The sequence below is a fragment of the Coenobita brevimanus genome, chromosome 73 (genome assembly GCF_032717465.1).
Source record: "Coenobita brevimanus isolate Jiangsu-jjx chromosome 73, ASM3271746v2, whole genome shotgun sequence".
Classification (NCBI taxonomy): Eukaryota; Metazoa; Arthropoda; class Malacostraca; order Decapoda; family Coenobitidae; genus Coenobita; species Coenobita brevimanus.
In genome coordinates, this window is record NC_137026.1 from 29,114,074 (window position 1) to 29,141,283 (window position 27,210).

The window sequence follows — 27,210 nt, forward strand, 5'->3', positions numbered from 1 at the left end:
GTAGAGAACCGTCTTTCATTTAAACCCAAAATATATTTACTCACAATAACAAGAGGAATACACAAGATTAAGAGTCTGGGGGAGGAATATTACTATAATGAAATCAGGGTGCGGATCACGACACTCGACTCTGTTAACTAGTCGCGGCGACAGGCGGGACACACTACGTAGGCTTTTGGTTCCCTTGCGCACTCTGATTCTCATTCACGGTTATGGGAAGTTCCCTTATTGTGGGAGGGTGATAGTACTTTAATTATTATTATTGAATACTTCCAATTTATGGGACATGTAAGTCTGTTGGGTTAAGTAGCATTAGCCACTGGTTTCATATGGATCACAGTCACTCTGTCACTGTTCACTGTTCCTCTTTCTCGGGTTTACTTAGGTCTAAGGGACGTCATTGATTTACCCGTGTTTCCTGGGTTAATTCATTCTGTCACTGTTCGAGGGGAAGGACCTCAGGGGGACTCTGCCTGTGGCGGGCAACACACTACCTGCAGGGGAGTCACTGCCCGGGTCCGGTCCGTCGGTGAGTTGCGGGGAGGCCCTCCTGTCTGGGGGCCTCGACCTGAAGGGAGACCCTTACCTCAGGGTCTCGTCGGTGGGGTGCAGGGAGGCTTGCCTGTCTGGGGGCCTCGACCTGAGAGGTGGCCCTCGGGGCTGGGGCCAAACAGTTGGAGGAGGCGGGTCTGGCGTCGGTGGCTCCGCGGGGTGAGTGGGTCAGGGTTACCCTCGCCTGTAGTTTGCTGGGCTCGCCTGGAGGTCCTGGGGCTGCGGTTATCTGCCAGGGGACGCGCCGTCAGTGTTGGACTGCGGCCTCGTCTCCTGCTGGTGCCTGAGGAGGACATACCTCCCAGAAGTGGGGGGCAGGTCCGGTCTCGGACTTTGCCTCCACTCTGGTGACACCTTCGGGGCAAATCTCCCGGGTGGTGTCAAGCAGTTCCCACAGAGGAACGCGGTAGGTGGAGTGTACACGGAGACAGTGTCCTCTCCCACATACAGGGAGGGAAGCACAGAGGCGACTCTCTCTCCTGGGTCTGTCACAGCCGTGGCTCCAGGTTTCTTTACCCTGGGACCCACTTTTGGCTTTCTACTAGGGCCTCCTGCCCTTGGAGTGGCGGAGGGTACTGGACCCTCGTGGCTCACTGAAGGGCCTCCTGCCCTGGGTGTGGCGGAGAGTATTGACCCCTCGTGGCGCACCGTAGGCTGAGTGGTGACTGTGTCAAGTGTCGTTATCCGCACCTCATCTTATTTACAGTAATATTTCCCCTACAGACTCCCAATCTTGTTTATCCCCTTTGTGATCAGCTCAGTGCATATCCTGCCTAAAAGTGACACATAGACAATACCATTATATAATTCAAGATATCCCTGTATGAGCATTGTAGTGTGTACTGAGTTTGAGCATTGTAGTGTGTACTGAGTGTAACTATATTTTGTGGTGCTGAATGTTAACTCTGGCTTTCCTGCCCTTCGAGTGGCGGAGGGTACTGGACCCTCGTGGCGCACTGAAGGGCCTCCTGCCCTGGGTGTGGCGGAGGGTATTGACCCATCGTGACGCACCGTAGGCTGTGTCGCCGTGACCAGGTGACTGTGTCAAGTGTCGCTATCCGCACCCTATCTTATTTACAGTAATATTTCCCCTACGGACTCCCAATCTTGTTTATCCCCTTTGTGATCAGTTCAGTGTATATCCTGCCTAAAAGTGACACATAGACAATACCATATATAATTCAAGATATACCTGTATGAGCATTGTAGTGTGTACTGAGTGTAACTATATTTTGTGGTGCTGAATGTTAACTCTGTGCCCCTGTTCCCCTGTACCTCAAATATGACTGTGTTGTATTGTAACGGTTAGAATTAAGGTAATAGATGTGTTAAGGTGTACTGCCTGGTTTTTATGTCCTGTTCCTTTGTTGGTGCTTTACTTCCGGTCTAGAAAGAGGACCCCGCTTCAGTCGCTAGTGTTTTTAGGACGAGAAGTCGCCTTAAAAACACCAGCATAACAGTTCGTAAAGCACACAGTTGCCGAACCTTACCCAGGAAGTCATGCCTATAAAGTAAGTGGCAGTGCAGCCCCACTTCAAGCCCCACTACCGTATCTTTAGGTGATCGTCCTCAGCAGGGTAGTACTGTACAAGAAAACGGACGATGAACGCTTGGTGATTTAAGGAAAATTAGTATCTTTTCTCCATTTGTTCCTCAACTAAATGGTCGTACAACTAAAGAAAAGTTTAAAAAAAAAAAAAAGTTATGAGTCATGCTCCTAAAAGGCAAACGATATTTGATAAACTGCACGAGAAAAGTGCGATAAGAACATCTACTCTATGCTGTGTAGCCTAGTCATGTCGGTTAGGCCCATCTTGATGTTAGCACTGCTTAACTTTGCATGTCCATTTAAATTTTTACAAAACACAGTATATTTCTTCCCAATTACCAACAAATCTTAAGTATTAGCTGGATTCAAGCAATTTTACCTTAGTTCTTACCGATTTACCAACACGGTAGCGTTTTTGGCGACATTTTAACACTAAGGGTAAGCTCAGAGGGTATTTGGCAAATACAAGGCTGCTACTCCCGATTTGCGCTTCCTCTTCGCCCTCGGTCGTATCCATACACTTTTTTGATCGTAAGGTTTGTATAAGGTTCGTAGTTTATACAGTATTTCTGTCATCACTTATACAGATGCCATACACATCACAACCAAGGATAAGTGATAGTGAAAAATACAGTCAATGATTCCTGGTAATAAGTAAGCGTTATGGAAGTATGTTTGTTGTACTGAGGAAACTGGCATGATAATATACGAATAGACCTACCAGAATCTCTCTCTCTCTCTCTCTCTCAAATTGTTGTATAATGTACACGAAATGTAGATCAAATGTTTCAGGTTAGCCTGTACGTTTAATAAGCTATAACGTTTCTTACACGAGAAAAAGAAACATGGATTTACAGCACTAGTGATACAAACTTAACCTTTCCTGAGACGGTCGTAAATATAATAATTTTTCCTACTTAATATCTTTATGATTATTTTAAATCAGTACAACTTATATCGGAAAGAAGAAAGTTAAACGACTACTGTGGTAGGTTTTATTTTATTCGCTAAAGTCCGATAACGTATTTGAGTTTTTCTTTCTCCCACCTTGATTTTATTCAGCTCAAGGGGAAAATTTTCGGGCTGGGGTTCTCCAATGCTGAATGAAATAGTCCGGAAATAGAATTAGCGAAATCGTCTGAAAGGAGCAGGAATAATATATAAAATACATCACCACTGTTAACCCGCATAAGCAGATTGTCTTCCTCCAGTTTATTCTATCTACAGACGATTTTATTCAGCTTGGGAGACCGTGCTGGGGGGTTAAATACAGGCATAAACAACCCCCTGACCATTAAAAAAATTTTCTAAATAGAATAAAACCGTCTGGTTGTGGTAGGATTATCCTCCTGTCTCTGATGCTGTATTTTTCATTTAGTTCTTGGTATGCCCAGGCGACTTGACTCAGCACAGGAGAGCCCCATGGAAGAGAAATTACTTAACATGTAGTATACTACTCCAGGTCGAAAAATAATCCCTTAAGCTTGTTAAAAATCCTAGAGAGAGAAAGAAAGAAAGAGAGAGAGAGAGAGTACACTGGACTGAAAGAGTTGAAGAAAAATAACTACAGTCGTTAGCTCAACACTATAGACCTATATGTAAATCCAAAAATACGAGTATAAAACCCTGTGATTGAAACCACGATATATAAAGTTGCCTTTCACTCCTTGTTCGTTTTACGTGAAGAGTGAATGGATCGATGTGGAAGCATACTCAGGGCAAAAGGGATGTATCTTCCAAGTTAGACAACGGTGCGGTGACATACCGAATCGGCCATTTTAACAAGAAAAAATATTTTATTTTTCACCATACAGGTTCATATACACCCAATTATCTGATATCCGGTGTTTAGGCTAGTGCAGCTATTAATAAACAAATAGGATTTATAACTGAGGACGTTTTCGCCCAAAATCCTAATTTTTTATTAATAGCTACACTAGCCTAAAGACTATTTTTTTTTTTTTTTTTTTTGGGCCGGATATCAGATAATTGAGTGTATATGAACCTGTATGGTGAAAACAAAAAATTCTTATTAAAATGGCCGATTCGGTATTTCAACGCACCGTTGCCTAACTTGGAAGATACATCCCTTTTGCCCTGAGTATGCTTCCACATCGATCCATTCATTTTTCACGTAAAACGAACAAGAAGTGAAAGGCAACTATGTGTACCGTGCCGTAATTACATGATTTTGTACTCGTATTTTTGGATTTACATATAGGTCTATAGTGTTGAGCTAACGACTGTAGTAATTTTTCTTAAACCCTTTCAGTTCAGTGTACTCTCTCTCTAGGATTTTTAACCAGCTTAGATTATTTTTCGATCTGGAGTGGTATACTACACTGTTAATTTCTCTTCCATGGGGCTCTCCTGTGCTGAGTCAAGTCGCCTGGGCATACCAAGAACTAAATGAAAAATACAGCATCAGAGTGAGGAGGATAATCCTACCACCACCAGACGGTTTTATTCTATTTAGGAAAAGTTTTTAATGGTCAGGGGGTTGTTTATGGCTGTATCTAACCCCCCAGCACGGTCTCCCAAGCTGAATAAAATCGTCTGTAAATAGAATAAACTGGAGGAAGACAATCTGCTTGTGGGGGTTAACAGTGGTGACGTATTTTATATATTATAATGCTGGGTAGAATTAGGCTCGACTTCTCGTACCTATTTCACCCAACGTGGAGCGGAGTCCTCTTTCGAGACCGGAGCTAGTGCAATAAAGAGAGGCAGGACATAAAAACCTTCGGCAACACCATACACACATATTACCACAGTCAGACACAGGACATTTCAGCAGATATTACAACACAATATAGAGCAATACAAAACCTTATCTAAGATATGTGTATCTCGCAGGATACTGGCTTTCTAGATACTAATGACAACACAACAAATCCTAGTATTAGGAGTGCAGTAAATACAGGTGCGCGCAGAGCGCGGGAGGGGGGGGAGGGGGGGTTTGTGATTCACTAGGAGGAGGTAGGGGAGGCGCGGAGAGTGACTTGAAACGGCGAGGAGAAAGTTATGGTAATATTGGAAGGTGCCCGATATTAGCAGGGGAGTTTATGTGGTTTCTGTTAGCGAAGGTCCTTTGACAAATAACTCTGATTCTTGATTTGGCTTTACGAGCGTGAGCGAGTAATGGGGAGGGTTTTTAGGGGTAGCGTGCAGGGGGAGGGAATATCATTAATACTTCCTTTCTTGATATTTAGAGTGGGAACATGTCTCTGTAGGCACAGGCTTATTAATTACACATCTTACAAGTATGATATATAGACTCTCGCATCACAACGCGTAACAAAGTCGGGATACTCGTAATACTACTTCACAATATTACTTCGCGGCTAGCCAATAGAACACTAATGATATTTCTTCCTCACAGTCTTTCTTCTAACTATGGGGATATGTCTTTATAAAGATCCGGGGCAAAACTCGCACGTATTTTCACTCAGATCTTAGTCCACATTCTCGTTCTGTAACTTCTCATTGTGATCTGATTTACCCCAATATACATTACATAAATTCACTGCACAATACTTATTCTAGGAGAGAGGGAGTCACACTTAACCTAATTCACTATTGTTACAGGATCACCCGTATTTTCTCATGGAAGGAAACAAGGGCACGACATCGGTGATCCGGTTGGACTGGGGGCACCGTCAAGGCGGGGCGAGCCGAGAGGGCACGGGGCGGCTCGCAAGGGCGTCCTCTAGCGTTCGGGTCTCCCGGTGGCTTCCGGGCTGGGCTCCGGCGTAAGGCCCGTAGGACTGGGGCCGAATAGGTCCAGGAACCTCTGGGTCAGGTCCCGGCGTCGTGGGGGCGTGGCGAGGTCTCGCCCGGGTGTCCTAGGGAGGGCCGAGAGAGGCGACAGGCTGCGGTCTCCCACGACCAGAGGCGCCGTCAGGGGAGGACTGCGGCAGCGACTGTCACTGGGGCCCGACAGGTGTGTCTGCTCTAGGGCCAGGCGTAAAGAACAGAGACCGGGGGAGGCAGGGAGGTCTGTCCGGGATGTTCTGGAACAGGACACCTGGAGTTCAGTCTCCGGTTGTGGAGACGTCCCTCTCCTAGCTACGCCCTGGGAGCGACCATAGATCGTCTCTACCTGGACACTGGGGGAGCGACCATTGATCGTCTCTACCTGGACACTGGGGGAGCGACCATTGATCGTCTCTACCCGAACACTGTGGGAGCGACCATTGATCGTCTCGACCGGAACACTAAGGGAGCGACCATTGATCGTCTCTATCTGAACACTGCGGGAGCGACCATTGATCGTCTCGACCGGAACACTAAGGGAGCGACCATTGATCGTCTCTACCTGAACACTGTGGGAGCGACCATTGATCGTCTCGACCAGAACACTAAGGGAGCGACCATTGATCATCTCTACCTGAACACTGTGGGAGCGACCATTGATCGTCTCGACCGGAACACTAAGGGAGCGACCATTGATCGTCTCTACCTGAACACTGTGGGAGCGACCATTGATCGTCTCGACCGGAACACTAAGGGAGCGACCATTGGTCGTTTCAACGTGAACACTACGGGAGCGACCATTGATAGTCTCTACCGAAACACTGTGGGAGCGACCATAGATCGTCTCTACCAGAGGGGCACTGTCTGGAGTACTGTTTCTGACTCCACCCCTAGCTAACTCAGTGATTCCGCCACGCGAAGGTAGTGTCTTTCGCCTACGGTGGCAGCAGCGTGGTGGCTGAATGTCACAGGGGCGCACGGCCCAGGCTGACATGCGTCGTTGTTGCCCGGGGTGGTGGTGGCTGGTGGCGGCTACCCCGTGGGGTCTGAGTGGGGGTGTCGGCATTTTTGTGGGCGAACTCTGTTGTTCCTGGTTCACCCTGTCGTCGGGAGTTTCTTCGGGAGTACTGTAAATGTGTCTGTTAAAGCCACGCATTTCACCACCCTGTTCTTGTAAAAAGCCACGTCCCTGTGGCTGGAGGTGGAACGCTAGAGTGTTGGGGGTGGTGTAAACGGGCTGGAGGTGTTGGAGTGTGTTCTGCCAGGCGACAGTGTAGGAATTTTCCTCCTGTGCTTGGTCATAGGTGAGGAAGAGGGCGGAGGGGGCGGTGGTCGACTGGAGGATATTTAACAGGTGGTGTGGCCCGCAGAGTTGGTGGTTCTTGGTAAGGGTAGGGGCCCATATGGCCTGCTTAATCCTCATGTTGCTTGGTGTGGCTGTCAGTGTGGTTGGAGGTTGAATGCTGGATAGAGTGGGTGAAGGCTGGGTTTTGTGTCGTGGTAATGCGGCGTTGAGTCTCTGGGGAGTACAGGTAGGAGGGATTTGGGCCTGGTGTAGCTTGACGGTGTGAAGTCGCGGAGAGGTGGGTGGTGTAGGGGTGCGTATCGGGCGGGTGGGCATGAGAGGCGGCCTGAGCGGGTGGTGGTGGTGGTGAGGGTTGGGGTGGGGGGAGAAGTGGGCGTTGGAGGTGGGCGTGTTGTCTTGCGCGCCACAGGCGTGGTGGAGTGTGGTATTGGTGGAGTGGGCGTACGGGTGGTGGGTGGGGGAGGGGGTGGATGGGGGGTGTGGCGAGGGGGGGGTGGTGCGGGCGGAAGAGGTGGGAGTGGGTGGCTGGGATGGGCGCGTTGCTTTGGGTTTGGGTGCGCGGTGGGGCGCGGAGTGGGCTGAGTAGGTGTACGGAGGGGGGGTAGGAGAGGAGGGGGTGGTGGCGGGGGCTGGAGATGTGCGAGTGGGGATTGAGGGGGAAACCGTGGACAGATGGGGCGAGGGTGAGGGGGGGTGGCGGGGGAGGTGTCAGGTGAGGTGCCGGGGGCGGGTGAGGTGGAGGTGGTAGAGGGGGCAGAGTGGGAGGGTGAGAAGGAGACGTAGCACTCATATGCGGCTGTAGATGGTGGGGCGGGGGCCGGGGGCTGGGGGTGGGGGGTTGCGGAGGGTACGGGGAGTGCCGTGGTAGTCCACGACCACCTGGTAAGGGTTGGGGATTTTGGTGATGGTGTGGGGGCCCGTGAAACGGGGGGTGAGTTTGTGGGGGGTGGGGAGTTGGGCGACGACGACTGTGTCGCCCGGTTTGAAGGGGTTGGTGGCTGTGTCGGGTTCAAGGTCTAAATTCCTCTGTAGGTGGTATATTCGCCCTTTTAGCAAGTGCAGCGGGTCTGTGGCAGGGGTGGAGGTGGGCGGTTGCAGGTGATGGCATAAGGGTAGTAGGAGGGGGGTTTCGCCAAAGATCCTTTTGTGGGGGGAAACCCCGTCTTCCCGGGGTCACGAATTCATGCCCCACTGGATGATTTTCACGTGTGCCGGCCAATCGTTGTCTTTCGTAGCCTCGATTCTGGTACGTAGCTGATTGACCAGGGTACGATGGCTGCGTTCACACACCGCGTTCCCTTGGGGCCAGTATGGTGAGGAGTGGGAGATTTCGTATCCAAAAATCCTGGCCAGTTCTTCCCAGACTTTTCCGGAGAACTCGGGGGCATTATCGGAATGGATGGTTTGGGGAATGCCAAAGTAGGGGAACACGTGTCGGAGTAAGGCATCGGCGACAGCGACAGCGTGATGTTCCTTAGCGGGGCAGGCTACTACGAATTTGGAATACGTGTCGACAAAAGTGATCACGTATTTATATCCAGATTTGGGGGAAGAGGCCCTACTACGTCGACTGCCAGGAGTTGCCAGGGCTTGTGGGCGGTGATATGGCCAGATGGCCCGGCGGTCCGGGTAATGTCTTACCCAAGCGCGCAGGCGCGTCAAGTCTGAATAATTTCCTTGGCAGTTTAATAAAAAATTTTGATTTGCACTCAAAAGATGTCCTCCTAGACTAGCTTAACCACAGAGATTTAAGCCAGAAGAGAGGCTTCTAACCTCTACTTAAAGCGGTTAAACTCCGTTTACTTCTCTTACACAAAATTATTAGCTCCAACTCCATAAGAAGTTTACCAGCTCTCAATATACAGTCTCCCCCCAGCCCCACTAAATTTTTCATAGAAAGTAAAATTCTTAATATGGTAAACACACCCTCAAATATCCCCTTGTTATGGTTATATATATCAAATCGCCTTATGTACTAGCTTATACAGGAAAATAAAGATAATGTAGAGCGACAGCCATATACAACTGTAAAAGAGCTGGGCACGGAACATTCCACCATCGGTCCTGCTTATCTAAGTTATGATATATACACAATCTGGGGTCAAATAAACATACATATCGAATGGGGCTAGGCCCTTATATAGAAGAGCTCGATGCGGCCATATCTCTGATGGAACGGGGTTCGGCTTCGCTTGAGGACCCTTTCACACACGCTCTCAACGGCAGTGTTCCCAGGGTCCTCAGGAGCCTCACCTCAAGATCGGCCCCATAATTTTTATTCTAAAATGGGTCTAATGCCACTCGTTAACTCAGTATATCCGGGAGGTCTGAGTCAAGTCTCTCTCATGAATACATAGTGGCCCTTTATTTAACAGATTAGGGTATTGGAAAACTAAATTTTACTTTACCGAATATAGTCTCTTTTTTAAATTGTAGTCAGACTGATAACAGAAACTTTATAGCAATTCCAATCTAGAAGAAATTTTGAGCTCCACAAAATATTTTATTATTTTTTTGTTCCAACCCCCTCCCGTGCTGGAACAATCTTTTTAGAAAATTTTTTAAATTCGCTTTCCTTCTTGATCAAATACACTATAAAAAATTATAGTAATATAACGCTTTATTTCAACCAAAAAGCAAAATCAGGTAAGATCAAACCAGGCTTTCCAATACCCTAATCTGTTAAATAAAGGATCACTATGTATTCATGAGAGAGACTTGACTCAGACCTCCCGAATATACTGAGTTAACGAGTGGCATTAGACCCATTTTAGAATAAAAATTATGAGTAGGATCTTGAGGTGAGGCTCCTGAGGCTCTATGAGCATAAGTGCTTTCAGCACATGCGGGAGAGCCTCTTAGGCCAAGCCGAACCCCGTTCCATCAGAGATATGGCCGCATGAGTCAGTGCCTTATAAGATCAAGATAGGACTTCTCATATACTGGCACTAGTTATTTGAAGTTCGTTTGGAATGAAACTGGTGTTGGGGGCTGTCTAGAAGGAGGGTGTGTAAGGGTGCTGTTTGTGTTTACCTGGATCCTTGTATAATTTTGTATCTAAGTCTTAGTTTGATGTATATATATAACAACGGAGAATTAAGAAAAAATTTACTATGCTTAAAAATCTACTTTTCATGTTTTTAGGTTATACACAATTGAGCGCTATTTATTTCACCAATATAAATATAAGTTTGATTCTTGCTTTAAATATTCGCTTTTCAATTAATAACATATGAAAAGTCCAGTACTCCCAGGCTAACAAGTTCAAAACTCCAAGCTCTAGTAGATCTCAGTGTGTATTATTTTCATATCAGTGAAAACTGGAAAAAGTAAATTGAATTATCTCCGGCTAAATCTTGTGCCAGCAGTCGCGGTTATACTCGAAGGGAGAGTGAATACAAGTCGATATTTAACTCTTATGCCAACAAACAATGATTTTTTTAATTTTATAAAGGGTGAAATCAATTTTTCAAAGATAAATAAATCAACCCATCTCAATTAATAAGTTAACAAACAAAGGAAATAAACAAGGATTAGATACCCTCCTATACCTTTAAGAAAAATTTATATCTGATTAGTAACAGCTATGTGCTCTAAATTCAAAGAATTTGGCGGTATTTTAGTCTAATTAGGGGAACCTGTCTTTTAAACGATAAACCACGAAAAATCTTACCTATGTTACATAGTTTGTATACCGTCATTAAGATAACTTTTACAGAACAAGTTATTGAAATAATTACGTTAAAATATTAGATCAAGGTGCAGCAAATATATAGGCTAAGATGGGTTACAATAAAATTTATATTATCACGAACAAATTTCAGAATACAAATTTTGAAGGTGGACTTAAAAGTAAGGCTTGCTTTAATAAGACAGCCTGATTTTAGCTCTAAAATGTGCACATATCGCCCGTCGCTTTCATTAACCTAAGATGAGATAAGTCGTAACATAGTAGGTGTACTGGAAAGTGTACCTGGAAAGCAAGATAGAGCTTGAAATAAGCAGCTCGTTTACACCGAGAAGAGTACCTATAATCTAGGTTATCTTGAAATCAGTAATCTTACTTTTGTTATAAGAACGTTAACATTCTAAGAAAACTAATTTTGCACTTTTCTAAATAGTAGATTTTATCGAAATATAAATATAGTGAAAGTAAAAAGTATTGTGAAAGAAAGTAGAAATAACACTTAAAATTCTTAAAAGTAAATATAAAAAATTGTATCTTGTGTATAATAGGTTTTCAAAATTAGATCTACAAATAATCATCCCGAAAAAAAGATAGCTAATTTTAAGAGAAAGTTTTTGTAGCAATAAAATTTTAAACTTAATATTAGAGGTGATATGCCAACCGAGCTTTTATATCTGGTTTTCTAAGAAATAAATTTAATTTACGTGCTTAGCTATTTAGCTATGCAGCTAAGAAGATTAGGGTAGAGCTTTTTCTTCCAAAATGAAAAATCATAGAACCAATAAATAGACACTTATAAAAGTAGGCTTAAAAGTAGCCATCTTTTCCAGGTTTTTCAACCAATATAACAAAATATTTTAAATTTTACAGGTTCTTTTTATCAAGTATTAGAAAATTAACTTCAACTAAACTCGTTTAGCTACTATGAAATCATTAGTAAAATTTATATGTTAAAATATTTTTTTATTATAAATAAAATCTTTTAAATATTAAAAATTTATTTAAGGAACTCGGCAAATATTATTTCCGCCTGTTTAACAAAAACATGTCTTTGTGAAGATTTACACAGTCTGGCCTGACCACTGAATTATTAAAGGGCCGCGGTATTTCTGACCGTGCGAAGGTAGCATAATCATTAGTCTTTTAATTAAAGGCTCGTATGAAAGGTCGAACGAGAGATATACTGTCTTAACAAAAAAAATTGAATTTAACTTTAAAGTGAAAAGGCTTTAATATTTTAGAAAGACGATAAGACCCTATAAATCTTTACATCACACTTAGTATTAAGCCAATTTGTTAGTATAAGGAAAAATACTAAAAAAATGTTTTGTTGGGGCAACAAAGATATAAATAAACTAACTGTTTTTACTTCTAAACAAAGATTTTTGATAATAAATTTGATCCTTTCTAAAGATTAAAAGATTAAGTTACTTTAGGGATAACAGCGTCATTTTTCTTGAGAGTTCCCATCGAAAGAAAAGTTTGCGACCTCGATGTTGAATTAAAATCTCTACATAATGCAGCAGTTATGAAAGAAAGTCTGTTCGACTTTTAAAATTTTACATGCTTTGAGTTCAGACCGGCGTGAGCCAGGTCGGTTTCTATCTTCTAAAAAAAATTAATCTACCTTAGTACGAAAGGATTAGGTAGTTAAAATAATTTTACTAAATATGAACATCACTTTTACCTAAACAATCAATTTTGTGCTTCAATTTTATGAAACTCATAAACAGGTTTATAAATAGTTCAAGCTAACTATTTTGTGTTCGCAGTTATCGTTGTAAACTACCTAGTCTTAATTATCTGCGTTTTAATTGGAGTTGCTTTTGTAACACTTTTAGAACGGAAAATTCTAGGTTACATTCAAATTCGTAAAGGACCCAATATCGTAGGATTCCTGGGGCTACTTCAACCATTTGCCGACGCTGTAAAATTATTCACCAAAGAACAAACAATGCCAACTATATCCAACTTTTTACCATATTACCTATCTCCCGTATTCAGGCTATTTATTTCTCTCCTAGTCTGAGCTATTTTACCTTATCAAACCGGACTAGTAAATTTTAACACAGGAGTTTTATTTTTTTTGTGCTGTCTGAGTCTAGGAGTCTATTCAACTATAAGAGCCGGGTGAGCTTCAAACTGTAAATACTCAATGCTTGGAAGACTCCGAGCCGTAGCCCAAACAATTTCATACGAAGTCAGACTTGCTCTCATTCTTTTATCCTTTATCTTTTTAATTGGCGGATTCAATATAGAACTTTTCACTCGATTCCAAAAAGACATTTGAATAATTTGATTCACACTCTATCCCTAATATGACTAGCCTCCTGTCTAGCAGAAACAAACCGTACCCCGTTTGATTTTGCCGAAGGTGAATCAGAACTAGTCTCAGGATTTAATACGGAATACAGAAGAGGAGGATTTGCTTTAATTTTCATAGCTGAATACGCAAGAATTCTATTTATAAGAATACTATTCGTATTAATTTTCTTAGGAGCCGATCCATGTAGCCTACTATTTTATTTCAAATTAGTTTTCATAGCTTTCGTTTTCATTTGAGTCCGAGGGACTCTACCACGCTTACGATACGACAAGCTAATATACTTAGCCTGAAAAAGATTCCTTCCAGTTTCCCTTAACTACCTAATCTTTTTTATAGGAGTTAAACTATTTTGTTTTTCTTTAATAATCTAACTAGGGAGTAGTTTAATAAAAATTTTAGTTTTGGGAATTAAAGACAAGGTAAACACCTTCTCCCTAAGATTACTAAGAACCAATCTTATCTAATGCTTTCAAAACACTTGTTTTCTTTTAAACTAAGCAACCAATCTAACATTTTATCTCACCACATTGCTGCCAGAGGTATAACCAAATAAAACCTAAAATAAGAAATCGTTAAAACCTGGCCCGTAATAATGTAAGGATCTTCAACAGGACGAGCCCCAATTCAAGTTAATAAAACCACTGTAGAAACCAAAAACCAAAACAAAATTTGATTTAACGGATAAAATCTAAGACTTCGAAATTTCGAGAAATGAGTAAAAGGAAGAATTATAAGAATTGCCACTGAGAGCACCAGAGCAATTACACCCCCCAACTTATTAGGAATAGATCGCAAGATCGCATAAGCAAATAAAAAATACCACTCCGGCTGAATATGAGCCGGAGTTACCAAAGGATTTGCAGGAATAAAATTGTCTGGATCCCCTAAAAGATAAGGATGAAGCAAAGTAAGCAACACAAGGGTCATTAACATAACCAAAAACCCAACAATATCCTTGAAAGTGAAATAAGGATGAAAAGGAACTTTATCCACTTGCCTTAAAACACCCAAAGGATTATTCGCCCCAGCCTGATGAAGAAACAAGATATGGACCAAAGTCGCAGCAGCAACAACAAATGGAAACAAAAAATGAAAAGTGAAAAAACGAGTTAAAGTAGCATTTTCCACAGCAAATCCACCTCAAATCCACTGAACCAAAGAAGTACCAATATAAGGAATTGCTGAAAACAAATTAGTAATCACAGTCGCACCTCAAAAAGACATTTGACCTCACGGTAAAACATAACCTAAAAAAGCCGTCGCCATCACTAAAAAAAGAATCACAACACCTACTATTCAAGCATGAAAAATCATATAAGAACCAAAATACATCCCCCGACCAATATGAAGATATAAACAAATAAAGAAAAAAGACGCCCCATTAGCATGCAAAGTTCGTAATAACCACCCATAATTAACATCTCGTTGAATATGAGCTACCCTAGAAAATGCCAAATCAATATGCGCAACATAATGTATAGCAAGAAACAGACCAGTAACAATTTGAACAACCAAACACAAACCAAGTAATGACCCAAAATTCCAAAAAATAGAGATATTTCTCGGAATGGGCATATCAACTAATGCCCCATTAGCAATTTTTAACGATGGATGAAACTTACGCAATGGTGTTATCATAAGTTATTAACCGCAAAGGACTAGAAGACGAACTTATTACCTTAACAACTACAAACAGTAGATGTCATTAAACACCTGTAGCAATTTTTTTGTGCCCAAATGGATGCCGTTGTGGGCGTGTAACTGGCGCAGCGTGTCGCGTGCCACATCGGGGGCCAAGAGAATGTGCCCGGACGGGGTTAAAAGGTGGTCGCCCTGTCGGCACAATTTGGGAAACAGGTGGGCTGGAATCCAGGGGGGCCGTTCCTTGTGGTGCCAGAGTTTCAGCAGGTCAGGGTTTGGTTGGACCGCGTGGATGGGAAGGCGGGAGAGGGCATCTGCGTTGGTGTGGAGCTTCCTGGGTCTGTACGAAATCTCATACTGAAACTCCTCTAGGGTGTCACGCTATCGGACGATTTGAGCGTTCTGGGAGTCCGATTGTCGCAGCCACTGGAGTGATTGGTGGTCGGTTATTATAGTGACTTGGGTCCCGGAAAGATAAGCCCTAAAATATTGGAGGGCCCAGATTATGCCGAGGCATTCTCGCTTGGTGGCGGCATAATTTTTCTCAGCCGGGTTCAGTGTGCGGCTGGCGCATGCGATAATGTGTTCCCGACCGGCCTGTACCTGGGCTAGAACAGCGCCAATTGCGTCAAGGGAGACGTCCGTGTAGAGGCGAAAAGGGAGGGCATAGTCGGGGAAGGCCACGATGGGGGCCGAGACGAGCTTGTCTTTCAGCTGTTGGAAGGCGGCTTGTCGGTCCTCGGTCCAGAGGAAAGGTTCCCCTTTCCGTGTCAGGTCGTGAAGAGGCTTAGCAATCTGTGCAAACCCCTTCACGAAACGGCGGTAGTAGGACGCGAGTCCCAAGAAGGCACGGACGCCGTGGACATCCTGCGGAGGTGGTATGTCCGCTATGGCACGAAGCTTGTCGGGATCTGGGGAAATTCCTGCTTGGGAAATCGTATGGCCTAGGAACGCGACGGTTTTCGCGGCCAGGACACATTTGGATGGATGTAACTTGAGGCCTGCCTGGCGAATTCGGGTGAAAACTCGACGGAGGCGCTGCAAGTGGTCGGCCCAGGTCTGGCTAAAAACAATGACGTCATCAAGATAGGCCAAACATATCTCCCAAGTGAGGCCGCTTAAGACAGATTCCATCAGCCTGGAAAATGTGGCAGGGGCGTTGCAGAGACCGAATGGCAGGACATTAAATTCATAATGTCGGCCATTACTGGTAGAGAAGGCCGTCTTGCCTCGATGATCCGGGTGGACGGGGACCTGCCAATATCCAGACTGGAGGTCAAGGGTAGAAAACCAAGACGCCCCGTAGAGGGAGTCTAGGGAATCGTCAATGCGGGAGAGGGGGGTGGCATCCTTAATTGTGACGTCGTTCACGCGGCGATAATCGATGCAAAACCGCAATGTGCCGTCTTTCTTCTTTACTAAAACGACGGGGGAGGACCACGGGCTGGTGGAGGGGGAGATAACACCTGCCTCTTCCATCTCGCGCACCTGGCGGTCCTCCTCTTCTCTCTGTCGGGGGTTCTTATGTCGGGAAGGTTGTCGTATCGGTGGGCCTGTCGTATGGATCTCGTGAGACAGGTACGTAGTATGTCCTATATCCGCGGGTCCTGTCGCAAACAAATCCTGGAACTCCAGGAGGAGGCAGCGTAAGGCGTCTGACTGTTGGTCGGAGAGATGGTCAGGGATGGGGGGAAGGGGGGCGGGGTGGTGGGAGGGGGACGGGGCGCAGGGTTCGGCTTCTTCCGTCTCTCCGATGATAAGCCCTTTGGGGAGGGTGAGAGGGGACGGGGCGAGATTGGCGATGCGAATGGCAGTGCGGTGGGGAGGGAGGAAGGTAGGGGAAACAAGGCAGGCAGAAAGGGGTCCGGAGGGTAGGAGGGGGGAGAACAAAACGGACGGGCCTGAGGGCCTGTTCAGGGGCACCCATGCCTCGTGGTGTGAGGGGATGGTAACGGCGGTGGAGAGGGTGGTGGGGAAGGAGGGGGCAAGAGTGGGGTGGGGCAGCACGGGGGGGGGAAGGAGGGAGGCGAAGAAGGGGGGGGAGAAAAGAGGGGGCCGGGGGGGGTGAGTCCTCCAGCTGGGGCCGCGGCGTGCAGGTGCAAACGGCTGGAGTGGGACGGGGTGGGGGGCGGAACTGGAGTTGTCGGTGGCGACAATCGATCGTGGCTCCCAGTTTTTGAAGTAAGTCTAGCCCTAAATACCCGTCATAACTCCGGCAGGAGGAATAAAAAATGATGAATGGGTGTTGAGCGGATACTGGCTGGTGGGTGTCGACCCATAGGGCCCGAGTCTCCCCATGGATGGGCAGGGGGCCATCCCCCGCATCCACAAGGTGAGTGGTAGTAGGGCGGAGTGGGCCAAACCGTGATTTGCAGCGGGAGAAATAATGGCTGTAAAGGCAGAATCTGGCTGCTCCCGTATCAACTAGTAGTCTGGCCTTCACGCCATATATTTTCATCTTGTGGTATACTGGGGGGCGATACTTAGGGGTGATGGCCCACGCCACCGTGGGTTGGTGCGGGGGCGGGCCTAAAAATCCAGCTGGCTAGGGCTCTCGTGTTCCTGTTCCTGCTCTAGTTCTCCTGGAGGGGGTTCGTCCGCAGGCGCCAGCTCGTCCCCTGGGGCCTCGCCTTCTAGGGCGGACACTTTACGCGAACCCGGGGTTGTGTTTCTGCGGCGAGCAGCTTTCAACTGGTCCCGTATGTCGTGAAGGGGGCAGCGGGAGTTACAGGCTGTGAATTCCCACGAGTTGATCAGAATTAGGTTTGGGTTTTCTCGCGGGGTGGGGCGCCGATGGGAGGGGTGCGCCCTGGGTGGGCTAGGCGTCGGGGTCGGGCTGGTGTGGGGCTGGGGCGGACGCAGTGTGGCTGGGGGAGCCGGGGGTCGGGTGGGGAATTTCTTGATGACATTAATTTGTTGTGGAGAAGGGCAGGCGGTCAGGAGGCGCCGTATCAGCTGTATATCTCTATCCATGTCTCCTGTTGGGTCATGGATAGTAAAGTGTTGCTTCACAACACTTGGGAGTACTCGGACCAGAGTATTGAATGTATGCTGGTCCCGGGTTTCTTCGTCTGCCTCCGGGTAGGCAGCAGTAACCAGGCGTCTTGCCTGCAACAGGGTATTATCTAAATCCCCATCATATGCAAAACTATCCAATTTGGATAGAGCCACCACTTTCCCTAATGATGGGGTGATGGCTTGGACAGCGAACTTGGTAAAGTTCTGCCAGGTGAGTTCTGGGATGATTTTCGGTGCAATATTTGCTGCGGCTTTACCCAGTAGTGGTAGTGTGACTGCAATTTTTTGTTGGTCATTTTCAAAGCCAATATCTAGTAAGGGTTTAAGTATTGCAAGATATGTGTGTATGTCATACTGGTCAGGGTCAAACTTGGGTAACTGAACGTGCGGTTTAGTTGCCATTTTTCCAAATATTTCCTGCTTACCTCTCTTCTACGCTCGGATCTAGAACCACCGCTGGCCACCAGTGTAATGCTGGGTAGAATTAGGCTCGACTTCTCGTACCTATTTCACCCAACGTGGAGCGGGGTCCTCTTTCGAGACCGGAGCTAGTGCAATAAAGAGAGGCAGGACATAAAAACCTTCGGCAACACCATACACACATATTACCACAGTCAGACACAGGACATTTCAGCAGATATTACAACACAATATAGAGCAATACAAAACCTTATCTAAGATATGTGTATCTCGCAGGATACTGGCTTTCTAGATACTAATGACAACACAACAGATCCTAGTATTAAGTGCAGTAAATACAGGTGCGCGCAGAGCGCGGGAGGGGGAGGAGGGGGGCTTTGTGATTCACTAGGAGGAGGTAGGGGAGGCGCGGAGAGTGACTTAAAAAACGAGCGAAGAGAGAAAGTTATGGTAATATTGGAAGGTGCCCGATATTAGCAGGGGAGTTTATGTGGTTTCTGTTAGCGAAGGTCCTTTGACAAATAACTCTGATTCTTGATTTGGCTTTACGAGCGTGAGCGAGTAATGGGGAGGGTTTTAAGGGGTAGCGTGCAGGGGGAGGGAATATCATTAATACTTCCTTTCTTGATATTTAGAGTGGGAACATGTCTCTGTAGGCACAGGCTTATTAATTACACATCTTACAAGTATGATATATAGACTCTCGCTTCACAACACGTAACAAAGTCGGGATACTCGTAATACTACTTCACAATATTACTTCGCGGCTAGCCAATAGAACACTAATGATATTTCTTCCTCACAGTCTTTCTTCTAACTATGGGGATATGTCTTTATAAAGATCCGGGGCGACACTCGCACATATTTTCACTCAGATCTTAGTCCACATTCTCGTCCTGTAACTTCTCATTGTGATCTGATTTACCCCAATATACATTACATAAATTCACTGCACAATACTTATTCTAGGAGAGAGGGCGTCACACTTAACCTAATTAACTATTGTTACAGGATCACCCGTATTTTCTCATGGAAGGAAACAAGGGCACGACATCGGTGATCTGGTTGAACTGGGGGCACCGTCAAGGCGGGGCGAGCCGAGAGGGCACGGGGCGGCTCGCAAGGGCGTCCTCTCGCGTTCGGGTCTCCCGGTGGCTTCCGGGCTGGGCTCCGGCGTAAGGCCTGTAGGACTGGGGCCGAATAGGTCCAGGAACCTCTGGGTCAGGTCCCGGCGTCGTGGGGGCGTGGCGAGGTCTCGCCCGGGTGTCCTAGGGAGGGCCGAGAGAGGCGACAGGCTGCGGTCTCCCACGACCAGAGGCACCGTCAGGGGAGGACTACGGCAGCGACTGTCACTGGGGCCTGACAGGTGTGTCTGCTCTAGGGCCAGGCGTAAAGAACAGAGACCGGGGGAGGCAGGGAGGTCTGTCCGGGATCTTCTGGAACAGGACACCTGGAGTTCAGTCTCTGGTTGTGGAGACGTCCCTCTCCTAGCTACGCTCTGGGAGCGACCATAGATCGTCTCTACCTGGACACTGGGGGAGCGACCATTGATCGTCTCTACCTGAACGCTGTGGGAGCGACCATTGATCGTCTCGACCAGAGCACTAAGGGAGCGACCATTGATCGTCTCTACCTGAACACTGTGGGAGCGACCATTGATCGTCTCGACCAGAACACTAAGGGAGCGACCATTGATCGTCTCTACCTGAACACTGTGGGAGCGACCATTGATCGTCTCAACCGGAACACTAAGGGAGCGACCATTGACCTTCTCTACCTGAACACTGTGGGAGCGACCATTGATCGTCTCGACCGGAACACTAAGGGAGCGACCATTGATCGTCTCTACCTGAACACTGTGGGAGCGACCATTGATCGTCTCGACCGGAAAAGGGAGCGACCATTGATCGTCTCAACCTGAACACTACGGGAGCGACCATTGATCATCTCTACCTAAACACTGTGGGAGCGACCATAGATCGTCTCTACCAGAGGGGCACTGTCTGGAGTACTGTTTCTGACTCCACCCCTAGCTAACTCAGTGATTCCGCCACGCGAAGGTAGTGTCTTTCGCCTACGGTGGCAGCAGCGTGGTGGCTGAATGTCACAGGGGCGCACGCCCCGGGCTGACATGCGTCGTTGTTGCCCGGAGTGGTGGTGGCTGGTGGCGGCTACCCCGTGGGGTCCGAGTGGGGGTGTCGGCATTCTTGTGGGCGAACTCTGTTGTTCCTGGTTCGCCCTGTCGTCGGGGATACTACGGTATTCAGGAGTTTCTTCGGGAGTACTGTAAATGTGTCTGTTAAAGCCACGCATTTCACCACCCTGTTCTTGTAAAAAGCCACGTCCCTGTGGCTGGAGGTGGAACGCTAGAGTGTTGGGGGTGGTGTAAACGGGCTGGAGGTGTTGGAGTGTGTTCTGCCAGGCGACAGTGTAGGAATTTTCCTCCTGTGCTTGGTCATAGGTGAGGAAGAGGGCGGAGGGGGCGGTGGTCGACTGGAGGATATTTAACAGGTGGTGTGGCCCGCAGAGTTGGTGGTTCTTGGTAAGGGTAGGGGCCCATATGGCCTGCTTAATCCTCATGTTGCTTGGTGTGGCTGTCAGTGTGGTTGGAGGTTGAATGCTGGATAGAGTGGGTGAAGGCTGGGTTTTGTGTCGTGGTAATGCGGCGTTGAGTCTCTGGGGAGTACAGGTAGGAGGGATTTGGGCCTGGTGTAGCTTGACGGTGTGAAGTCGCGGAGAGGTGGGTGGTGTAGGGGTGCGTATCGGGCGGGTGGGCATGAGAGGCGGCCTGAGCGGGTGGTGGTGGTGGTGAGGGTTGGGGTGGGGGGAGAAGTGGGCGTTGGAGGTGGGCGTGTTGTCTTGCGCGCCACAGGCGTGGTGGAGTGTGGTATTGGTGGAGTGGGCGTACGGGTGGTGGGTGGGGGGAGGGGGGTGGAAGGGGGTTGTGGCGAGGGTGTGGTGGTGCGGGCGGAAGAGGTGGGAGTGGGTGGCTGGGATGGGCGCGTTGCTTTGGGTTTGGGTGCGCGGTGGGGCGCGGAGTGGGCTGAGTAGGTGTACGGAGGGGGGGTAGGAGAGGGGGGGTGGTAGTGGGCTGGGGGGAGGGGGTGGTGGCGGGGGCTGGAGATGTGCGAGTGGGGATTGAGGGGGAAACCGTGGACAGATGGGGCGAGGGTGAGGGGGGGTGGCGGGGGAGGTGTCAGGTGAGGTGCCGGGGGCGGGTGAGGTGGAGGTGGTAGAGGGGGCAGAGTGGGAGGGTGAGAAGGAGACGTAGCACTCATATGCGGCTGTAGATGGTGGGGCGGGGGCCGGGGGGGCTGGGGGTGTGGGGTTGCGGAGGGTACGGGGAGTGCCGTGGTAGTCCACGACCACCTGGTAAGGGTTGGGGATTTTGGTGATGGTGTGGGGGCCCGTGAAACGGGGGGTGAGTTTGTGGGGGGTGGGGAGTTGGGCGACGACGACTGTGTCGCCCGGTTTGAAGGGGTTGGTGGCTGTGTCGGGTTCAAGGTCTAAATTCCTCTGTAGGTGGTATATTCGCCCTTTTAGCAAGTGCAGCGGGTCTGTGGCAGGGGTGGAGGTGGGCGGTTGCAGGTGATGGCATAAGGGTAGTAGGAGGGGGGTTTCGCCAAAGATCCTTTTGTGGGGGGAAACCCCGTCTTCCCGGGGGCACGAATTCATGCCCCACTGGATGATTTTCACGTGTGCCGGCCAATCGTTGTCTTTTGTAGCCTCGATTCTGGTACGTAGCTGATTGACCAGGGTACGATGGCTGCGTTCACACACCGCGTTCCCTTGGGGCCAGTATGGTGAGGAGTGGGAGATTTCGTATCCAAAAATCCTGGCCAGTTCTTCCCAGACTTTTCCGGAGAACTCGGGGGCATTATCGGAATGGATGGTTTGGGGAATGCCAAAGTAGGGGAACACGTGTCGGAGTAAGGCATCGGCGACAGCGACAGCGTGATGTTCCTTAGCGGGGCAGGCTACTACGAATTTGGAATACGTGTCGACAAAAGTGATCACGTATTTATATCCAGATTTGGGGGGAAGAGGCCCTACTACGTCGACTGCCAGGAGTTGCCAGGGCTTGTGGGCGGTGATATGGCCAGATGGCCCGGCGGTCCGGGTAATGTCTTACCCAAGCGCGCAGGCGCGTCAAGTCTGAATAATTTCCTTGGCAGTTTAATAAAAATTTTTGATTTGCACTCAAAAGATGTCCTCCTAGACTAGCTTAACCACAGAGATTTAAGCCAGAAGAGAGGCTTCTAACCTCTACTTAAAGCGGTTAAACTCCGTTTACTTCTCTTACACAAAATTATTAGCTCCAACTCCATAAGAAGTTTACCAGCTCTCAATATACAGTCTCCCCCCAGCCCCACTAAATTTTTCATAGAAAGTAAAATTCTTAATATGGTAAACACACCCTCAAATATCCCCTTGTTATGGTTATATATATCAAATCGCCTTATGTACTAGCTTATACAGGAAAATAAAGATAATGTAGAGCGACAGCCATATACAACTGTAAAAGAGCTGGGCACGGAACATTCCACCATCGGTCCTGCTTATCTAAGTTATGATATATACACAATCTGGGGTCAAATAAACATACATATCGAATGGGGCTAGGCCCTTATATAGAAGAGCTCGATGCGGCCATATCTCTGATGGAACGGGGTTCGGCTTCGCTTGAGGACCCTTTCACACACGCTCTCAACGGCAGTGTTCCCAGGGTCCTCAGGAGCCTCACCTCAAGATCGGCCCCATAATTTTTATTCTAAAATGGGTCTAATGCCACTCGTTAACTCAGTATATCCGGGAGGTCTGAGTCAAGTCTCTCTCATGAATACATAGTGGCCCTTTATTGGACAGATTAGGGTATTGGAAAACTAAATTTTACTTTACCGAATATAGTCTCTTTTTTAAATTGTAGTCAGACTGATAACAGAAACGTTATAGCAATTCCAATCTAGAAGAAATTTTGAGCTCCACAAAATATTTTATTATTTTTTTGTTCCAACCCCCTCCCGTGCTGGAACAATCTTTTTAGAAAATTTTTTAAATTCGCTTTCCTTCTTGATCAAATACACTATAAAAAATTATAGTAATATAACGCTTTATTTCAACCAAAAAGCAAAATCAGGTAAGATCAAACCAGGCTTTCCAATACCCTAATCTGTTAAATAAAGGGTCACTATGTATTCATGAGAGAGACTTGACTCAGACCTCCCGAATATACTGAGTTAACGAGTGGCATTAGACCCATTTTAGAATAAAAATTATGAGTAGGATCTTGAGGTGAGGCTCCTGAGGCTCTATGAGCATAAGTGCTTTCAGCACATGCGGGAGAGCCTCTTAGGCCAAGCCGAACCCCGTTCCATCAGAGATATGGCCGCATGAGTCAGTGCCTTATAAGATCAAGATAGGACTTCTCATATACTGGCACTAGTTATTTGAAGTTCGTTTGGAATGAAACTGGTGTTGGGGGCTGTCTAGAAGGAGGGTGTGTAAGGGTGCTGTTTGTGTTTACCTGGATCCTTGTATAATTTTGTATCTAAGTCTTAGTTTGATGTATATATATAACAACGGAGAATTAAGAAAAAATTTACTATGCTTAAAAATCTACTTTTCATGTTTTTAGGTTATACACAATTGAGCGCTATTTATTTCACCAATATAAATATAAGTTTGATTCTTGCTTTAAATATTCGCTTTTCAATTAATAACATATGAAAAGTCCAGTACTCCCAGGCTAACAAGTTCAAAACTCCAAGCTCTAGTAGATCTCAGTGTGTATTATTTTCATATCAGTGAAAACTGGAAAAAGTAAATTGAATTATCTCCGGCTAAATCTTGTGCCAGCAGTCGCGGTTATACTCGAAGGGAGAGTGAATACAAGTCGATATTTAACTCTTATGCCAACAAACAATGATTTTTTTAATTTTATAAAGGGTGAAATCAATTTTTCAAAGATAAATAAATCAACCCATCTCAATTAATAAGTTAACAAACAAAGGAAATAAACAAGGATTAGATACCCTCCTATACCTTTAAGAAAAATTTATATCTGATTAGTAACAGCTATGTGCTCTAAATTCAAAGAATTTGGCGGTATTTTAGTCTAATTAGGGGAACCTGTCTTTTAAACGATAAACCACGAAAAATCTTACCTATGTTATATAGTTTGTATACCGTCATTAAGATAACTTTTACAGAACAAGTTATTGAAATAATTACGTTAAAATATTAGATCAAGGTGCAGCAAATATATAGGCTAAGATGGGTTACAATAAAATTTATATTATCACGAACAAATTTCAGAATACAAATTTTGAAGGTGGACTTAAAAGTAAGGCTTGCTTTAATAAGACAGCCTGATTTTAGCTCTAAAATGTGCACATATCGCCCGTCGCTTTCATTAACCTAAGATGAGATAAGTCGTAACATAGTAGGTGTACTGGAAAGTGTACCTGGAAAGCAAGATAGAGCTTGAAATAAGCAGCTCGTTTACACCGAGAAGAGTACCTATAATCTAGGTTATCTTGAAATCAGTAATCTTACTTTTGTTATAAGAACGTTAACATTCTAAGAAAACTAATTTTGCACTTTTCTAAATAGTAGATTTTATCGAAATATAAATATAGTGAAAGTAAAAAGTATTGTGAAAGAAAGTAGAAATAACACTTAAAATTCTTAAAAGTAAATATAAAAAATTGTATCTTGTGTATAATAGTTTTCAAAATTAGATCTACAAATAATCATCCCGAAAAAAAGATAGCTAATTTTAAGAGAAAGTTTTTGTAGCAATAAAATTTTAAACTTAACATTAGAGGTGATATGCCAACCGAGCTTTTATATCTGGTTTTCTAAGAAATAAATTTAATTTACGTGCTTAGCTATTTAGCTATGCAACTAAGAAGATTAGGGTAGAGCTTTTTCTTCCAAAATGAAAAATCATAGAACCAATACATAGACACTTATAAAAGTAGGCTTAAAAGTAGCCATCTTTTCCAGGTTTTTCAACCAATATAACAAAATATTTTAAATTTTACAGGTTCTTTTTATCAAGTATTAGAAAATTAACTTCAACTAAACTCGTTTAGCTACTATGAAATCATTAGTAAAATTTATATGTTAAAATATTTTTTTATTATAAATAAAATCTTTTAAATATTAAAAATTTATTTAAGGAACTCGGCAAATATTATTTCCGCCTGTTTAACAAAAACATGTCTTTGTGAAGATTTACACAGTCTGGCCTGCCCACTGAATTATTAAAGGGCCGCGGTATTTCTGACCGTGCGAAGGTAGCATAATCATTAGTCTTTTAATTAAAGGCTCGTATGAAAGGTCGAACGAGAGATATACTGTCTTAACAAAAAAAATTGAATTTAACTTTAAAGTGAAAAGGCTTTAATATTTTAGAAAGACGATAAGACCCTATAAATCTTTACATCACATTTAGTATTAAGCCAATTTGTTAGTGTAAGGAAAAATACTAAAAAAATGTTTTGTTGGGGCAACAAAGATATAAATAAACTAACTGTTTTTACTTCTAAACAAAGATTTTTGATAATAAATTTGATCCTTTCTAAAGATTAAAAGATTAAGTTACTTTAGGGATAACAGCGTCATTTTTCTTGAGAGTTCCCATCGAAAGAAAAGTTTGCGACCTCGATGTTGAATTAAAATCTCTACATAATGCAGCAGTTATGAAAGAAAGTCTGTTCGACTTTTAAAATTTTACATGCTTTGAGTTCAGACCGGCGTGAGCCAGGTCGGTTTCTATCTTCTAAAAAAAATTAATCTACCTTAGTACGAAAGGATTAGGTAGTTAAAATAATTTTACTAAATATGAACATCACTTTTACCTAAACAATCAATTTTGTGCTTCAATTTTATGAAACTCATAAACAGGTTTATAAATAGTTCAAGCTAACTATTTTGTGTTCGCAGTTATCGTTGTAAACTACCTAGTCTTAATTATCTGCGTTTTAATTGGAGTTGCTTTTGTAACACTTTTAGAACGGAAAATTCTAGGTTACATTCAAATTCGTAAAGGACCCAATATCGTAGGATTCCTGGGGCTACTTCAACCATTTGCCGACGCTGTAAAATTATTCACCAAAGAACAAACAATGCCAACTATATCCAACTTTTTACCATATTACCTATCTCCCGTATTCAGGCTATTTATTTCTCTCCTAGTCTGAGCTATTTTACCTTATCAAACCGGACTAGTAAATTTTAACACAGGAGTTTTATTTTTTTGTGCTGTCTGAGTCTAGGAGTCTATTCAACTATAAGAGCCGGGTGAGCTTCAAACTGTAAATACTCAATGCTTGGAAGACTCCGAGCCGTAGCCCAAACAATTTCATACGAAGTCAGACTTGCTCTCATTCTTTTATCCTTTATCTTTTTAATTGGCGGATTCAATATAGAACTTTTCACTCGATTCCAAAAAGACATTTGAATAATTTGATTCACACTCCCCCTATCCCTAATATGACTAGCCTCCTGTCTAGCAGAAACAAACCGTACCCCGTTTGATTTTGCCGAAGGTGAATCAGAACTAGTCTCAGGATTTAATACCGAATACAGAAGAGGAGGATTTGCTTTAATTTTCATAGCTGAATACGCAAGAATTCTATTTATAAGAATACTATTCGTATTAATTTTCTTAGGAGCCGATCCATGTAGCCTACTATTTTATTTCAAATTAGTTTTCATAGCTTTCGTTTTCATTTGAGTCCGAGGGACTCTACCACGCTTACGATACGACAAGCTAATATACTTAGCCTGAAAAAGATTCCTTCCAGTTTCCCTTAACTACCTAATCTTTTTTATAGGAGTTAAACTATTTTGTTTTTCTTTAATAATCTAACTAGGAAGTAGTTTAATAAAAATTTTAGTTTTGGGAATTAAAGACAAGGTAAACACCTTCTCCCTAAGATTACTAA

At 45.0% G+C, this 27,210-nt stretch overlaps 2 non-coding genes and 3 pseudogenes across 2 annotated transcripts; 4 read left to right on the forward strand and 1 right to left on the reverse strand.

Annotated features, from left to right (window-relative positions):
• Positions 1-1,834: 1,834 nt before the first annotated feature.
• LOC145407509 (NADH-ubiquinone oxidoreductase chain 1 pseudogene) lies at positions 1,835-13,413 on the forward strand (annotated as a pseudogene).
• Positions 10,348-11,147, forward strand: LOC145407593 (small subunit ribosomal RNA). Its single transcript, XR_013898743.1, has one exon. It is a non-coding gene; the product is annotated as a small subunit ribosomal RNA (ribosomal RNA).
• Positions 13,414-13,680: 267 nt separating the features above from the next.
• LOC145407559 (cytochrome b pseudogene) lies at positions 13,681-14,815 on the reverse strand (annotated as a pseudogene).
• Positions 14,816-23,646: 8,831 nt separating this feature from the next.
• On the forward strand, positions 23,647-27,034 carry LOC145407510 (NADH-ubiquinone oxidoreductase chain 1 pseudogene; annotated as a pseudogene).
• LOC145407594 (small subunit ribosomal RNA) lies at positions 23,932-24,731 on the forward strand. Its single transcript, XR_013898744.1, has one exon. It is a non-coding gene; the product is annotated as a small subunit ribosomal RNA (ribosomal RNA).
• Positions 27,035-27,210: the final 176 nt, after the last annotated feature.